Source organism: Delphinus delphis, chromosome 16 (genome assembly GCF_949987515.2).
Source record: "Delphinus delphis chromosome 16, mDelDel1.2, whole genome shotgun sequence".
NCBI lineage: Eukaryota > Metazoa > Chordata > Mammalia > Artiodactyla > Delphinidae > Delphinus > Delphinus delphis.
Window position 1 is genome coordinate 26,346,606 of NC_082698.1, and position 5,383 is coordinate 26,351,988.

General features: G+C 50.1%; 1 pseudogene; it reads right to left on the reverse strand.

Annotated features, from left to right (window-relative positions):
* Positions 1-3,420: 3,420 nt before the first annotated feature.
* LOC132439165 (large ribosomal subunit protein eL32-like) lies at positions 3,421-3,870 on the reverse strand (annotated as a pseudogene).
* Between the last annotated feature and the right edge of the window lie 1,513 nt (positions 3,871-5,383).

Genomic DNA, 5,383 nt, shown 5'->3' on the forward strand with positions numbered 1-5,383 from the left:
CAGTGCTCTTGGTCCTTTGTTCATATGCCTAAGTACTAAGTTAAACTCCCACTGCTAGGGTAGTCCACTCATGCCTGGGGGTCCTATCCTTGAGCTGAGAGGGGTTCCCCAGGTCCACACGGGAAGGGGAAAGGTGCTGGCCTAAAGCCTGTAGGCCTGTCTCCTTTCTAGTCCCACCTTTCTCACCTGCTGGCCAAGGATCCAGCTTGCCTGTTTGCAACTTAGTTTTCTCTGTAATATGGGCATCATAACTGCTGCTCTGTGGGCTTCAGAGGGTAGGAGGATCAGATGAAGTAGATGACAGGGAGTTACTTCTTTTTCTTTAATTTTTGGCTGCACGCGGGCTTTCTCTAGTTGCGGCAAGCAAGGGCTACTCTTCGTTGTGGTGCGTGGGCCTCTCACTGAGGTGGCTTCTCTTGTTGCGAAGAACGGGCTCTAGGCACACGGGCTTCAGTAGTTGCGGCGTATGGGCTCAGTAGTTCTGGCTCTCAGGCTCTAGAGCACAGGCTCAGTAGTTGTAGCACAAGGGCTTAGCTGATCCGCGGCATGTGGAATCTTCCCGGACCAGAGATCGAACCCATGTCCCCTGCATTGGCAGGCGTATTCTTAACCACTGCGCCACCAGGGAAGTCCAGGGAGGTACTTTGAGGTGTGAAATGCTCTTCCAGTGTGTGTGTGTGTGTGTGTGTGTGTGTGTGTGTGTGTGTGTGTGTGTGTGTTGGGGAGGGGTGGGTGGAAGTTATACAAGGCATGGCCTGGCAGAGCAGTTTCTTCCCAGGCTAAGGTCAAAGCCAGGTCCTCTTCCCACCATCAACACCAGAGCCTGGGTCCTGTTTGTTGTTCTTGGCTCCTCTCCTAGCAACCAAAGCAGCGTTGAAGAAGGTATTGCCAAGCAATGCGGACCTTGCCTCTCAGCTCTCTAGGAAGAGGGGTCAGAGCTCCAGACCCTGGCCACAGCCTTATAGCACCCTGGGCAAGTGCAGGGAGCTCTACCAGCAAGTGCAAGTTCATGGCCTAAGGCCTTAGCTTGGTGAGGGGCCCTCCCGAGACCTTCAGCTCTTTACTGCTACCCTGAGTTTGACCCAGAAAAGATAGCTTCCACCCAAGATATATACCCCATCCTTAGGGAGACCTGATGAGGGAGACCCCACCTCATTCTTGGGGTCTGTATTAGCTTTCTAGGGCTGCAGTAACAAATTATCACAAACTTGGTGGCTTTAAACAACAGAAATTTATTCTCTCACAGTTCTGGAGGTCAGAAGTTCAAAACTAAGGTGCCCACAAGGTTGGTTTGTTCTGGAGGCTCTGAGGAGAATCCATCCCATGCCTCTTTCCTAGCTTCTGGGGGCTAGCAGCAATCCTTGGCATTCCTTGGCTTGTAGACCCATCACTCCAATCTCTGCTCTGTCTTCACATGACCTTCTCCTTCTGTGTCTCTGTGTTGTCTCCTTTTCTGTCTTATAAGGATACTCATTCTTGGATTTAGGACCCACCCTAGTCCAGGATGACCTCTTTTTGAGATCCTTACCTTGATTAACTCTGCAAGGACGCTGATTCAGAATCAGGTCATATTCTGTGGTTCTGGGTGGACATATCACTTGGGGGCCATGATTCAGCCCACTACATGTGCCTCCAATTGGATGGAGGAAACCTAAGCCCACTCTTGGGGAGTCATTGACTCTGAGAGGAGAAATCTGTCCCTACTTAAAGAAGCCCCTCTTTTTTTTTTTAGCCACGCCCTGTGCAGCTTGTGGGATCGTATTTCCCTGACCAGGGATAGAACCTGCGCCCTCAGCAGTGAAAGCACAGAGTCCTAACCACTGGACCGCCAGTGAATTCCTAAAGAAGCCCCTTTATGATGGAGAATTTGATTCCCAGCCTAGTCCCCAAGAGCCTTCAAATTGAGACAGGCACACAAATGTTGGTGGCGGGGAAGGGTCAGCATTGGCAGAATCCAGACCACTGTTCTCTATAGAACAACGGGAGGGTGTTGTGTCTGTCGTGTGAGGATTTGGAAGGGGACCAAGGGGGAGTTTCCGCCTCCATGAGGCCAGTGAGGCAAGCCAGACACATCTTAGTCTTTGCCCTCCCCCTTTTTCTTTCTCCAGCTCCCAGATGTTAATGAGCTGATCTCAGTGTTAAATACATTTTTGAAAATGAACCCCTATATGATCATCAACAAAGTAGGACTGTTCCCGAGGGTGGTCTTAATATGCTGGGGTAGCCATCAGGGTTAAGCCCCCATAAGGGTCTTTTTGCCAAACCAAGCTAGCTCCCCGATCCCTGTTTCTTCCTTACTTGCCAGAACCTACCCATTCAGCTGGGTTCTTTTCTTTCCCACTCTGGGGATTCTCTTCCTGAACTGGGAGCCGTAGAAGCCTTGCAGCTGGTACTACCTCATGCCTCCTTTCTTTTTTCTACAAACTGCAAGAGCCTCAGGCTGCTTCCTACCCATTCAATCTCTGGGGGTCCTCACGCCTCTAGGCTGGATGCTGAGTGAGGCACCAGTTCTCCTCACACCTCTTTGCCCCCCCCCCCCGCCCCGTTAAGATTTCCCTAAAGACAATTGCATGGTACCTTTTCCTTTCAAAGCTTTTACAGTTGGTCGCTATGTGGAAGGAGGCCCAAAGTCTGAGGAAGGTTTGAAAATTTCAGAAACCTGGGAAACTTCTGCCAACCCTGGTCCATGGAATGAAAGGGCAGCCAGCCTCTCCACTTAGATCTGGCCTGAAGACACCAACCAGGACAACCATTCATGTTCCCCTTTACCTCTCTGTATGGCTACATTTGAGCACCTCCCAGTTGGCTTTTCTCACCTCTGTATTTCCTCAGCCTCATGCAGGAATAGCCCCTTTATAGAATGATTTTTTAGGAGAGTCACCAAAGAAGTCTCAGTAGGGCCAACTCCTAATCCCCCCTTTCCTAGAATTAGTTGCATGGATTTGGGGTTAGAGAAAGTTGGAACAACAGTAGGGGACCCACAGTCTCTCCATGGTATTCCAGAAAGAGTGGATAAGAGGGTGCAGACATTGTGGCACATATGGGATGGGTACCCCCCAGCTCCAGATCCTTCTTTGGTACTACCACTCCATTGCCACCACTCCACCCAGATGTGAATACCCAAGTAGAGGATATTGGGATATCAACAGAGTTTATAATACAGAAGATTTGTTGAATTCAACCTGTTAAGAATTTCAGTGTATTGATGGACTCAGTGGGTTTGTCCACTGAGTGGTCAATACACATAAGCTGAGAATCCATTACTTTGAGAGATGGATGTGAGAGATGTGAGGAATGAAAAGAGATGACCAGAGCTTGACAGGATTGTGATGGGGAATTGAAGCTGGGCACAGTGATGGGAGAGGCAGGGCAGAGTTGACAGACTGACAACTGCTCCCTCTTTTTTTTTTTTGCTGAGTTTTATGGTCTTATTAACACAAACAAAATGTGTGCATGAGCTGTCTGTTCATTTTCTTCGCTGCACAACCTGGCATTGGGATTGGTGACTCTGATGGCCAGCTGGGCTGCTCTCTCCACAATGGCTTTGTGGTTCTTGGAGGAGACGTTGTGAGCAATCTCATCATAGTAAGATTTGTTGCACATCAGCAGCACTTCAAGCTCCTTGACCTTGTGGACCAGGAACTTCCCAAAGCCGCTGGGCAGCATGTGCTTTGTTTTCTTGTTGCCCCCATAACCTATGTTGGGCATCAAGATCTGGCCCTTGAATCTCCTGTGCACTCTACTGTCAATGCCTCTGGGTTTCCGCCAGTTCTGCTTAATTTTGACGTATCAGTCTGACTGGTGCCAGATGAACTTCTTGGTCCTCTTTCTGATAATCTTGGGCTTTGTGAGGGGTCTGAGGGTGACCATGACGCCTAGTAGGAGATGGCTGCCACCTCCACAGGCAGTGCTGAGGAGAAGAGCTCCCTCTTGTTTTCTTGATGGCTCCTCAGCCGTTCCCACATACATGACCCCTTGGAACTCTGCTTCCAAAAAACTATTCATAGGGGAAGAAATGGGTTAACCACAGATTCTCCTCCTGGCTTTCCCTCATGCCAAGCAAATGAGCCCTCTTTGAGTTAAGGGTCTGACTGATATAATTAAGGGGATGATGGACAAGGCTAACAAAACTGACACAGAATCAAGAGCCTACTCCCAGGTCCAGTTAAGTTTGTCATTAAAACAAAAAACACACCTCTTCAGGGTCTCAGTAGCGAGATCTGGGACCAGCTGGGAAGGTGCTGCTGTCTACAAGGAGAAACTATATCTTTTACTGGAGAAACTACAAAGGTTTAGGAAATCCAACCAGTGTTCCCCACTCTGTTTTTCTGACTCTTCTTCTCTGGTTTGATCCCTCTTGGCCATCCACTTCCAAACTTTCTACTCTGGAGCCATTCCATTCCTCTCTTTTGAAGCAGCCATTCCCTTATACCCCATAAAGCCCACCTTATGTTTTCTGCCCCAACATTTACAGGGGAGACCTACTTGCTGGGGAACTCACTAGGGCCTGACCAGTTGGTGGAGGGAGGAAGTGGGTCACTGATGTGTCCATCCTCCCTCTCCTAGGCTTCCCATGAATCACCTCTTGCCCATACTGACCCTCCACTATCCCCAAAGGGCTATGAGAACAATGAACCAATCTAGTCAGTGATGAGCAGTCACTTGGTTTCCCCTCTGGATAACTCTCCAGTGATATCCAGGTCAGTGTCCCCCCTGCCTTGGCCCAGGACACTGACCTGGCTATGCTTGGGTCCCCTCTGCCTCTATGCCTCCAATCAGCCTTCCCTTTCCTTCCCCCACTGTAGCCTTCCCACGTCCAGCATCACGGCTCTGTGGGAAGGGCTCTATGCTGGGGAAGGCTCTATGCTGGGGAGGCTCTGCCCCCCAGTTCTGGGGCTCTAGGCTCCTCCTAGAGCCTCTGTGGGGTGGTTAAGGGTGGGACAATGCCCACTTCTCCCTGGTACAAAACAAAAATAATAGAGACTTTGACAAGACTGCATGTCACCTTGGAATCTGAGTGGCTGCCAAAGCCTGAGGACTTGACACCTATGAAAGACCTGGACAGTCTGCCCCTCCAGAACCTTTAGCTCAGCGAGGCCCAAATGAGGTGGACTGACCTCATTCTTGGTGCAGGCCACCCCCCCCCCCCTTCCTCAGCTCTTCACAGCTCCTTCCTTTTTCCTTCATTTCTCAGATAATGGAAAGCTCTAGGAGACCAAATCTAGATGAGCTGTCCCACTGGCTCTATGCTCTGGCTATAATTCTGGTGAGAGGCCCCAAGGGACCTCTGCTCTGCTCTGTCCTCCATCCTCCAGCAATCACACTTGAGAGAGTCCTCTGCTCTCCAGAGTGAGAGCATTTCCCTGCCTCCCCCAGGTCCCTC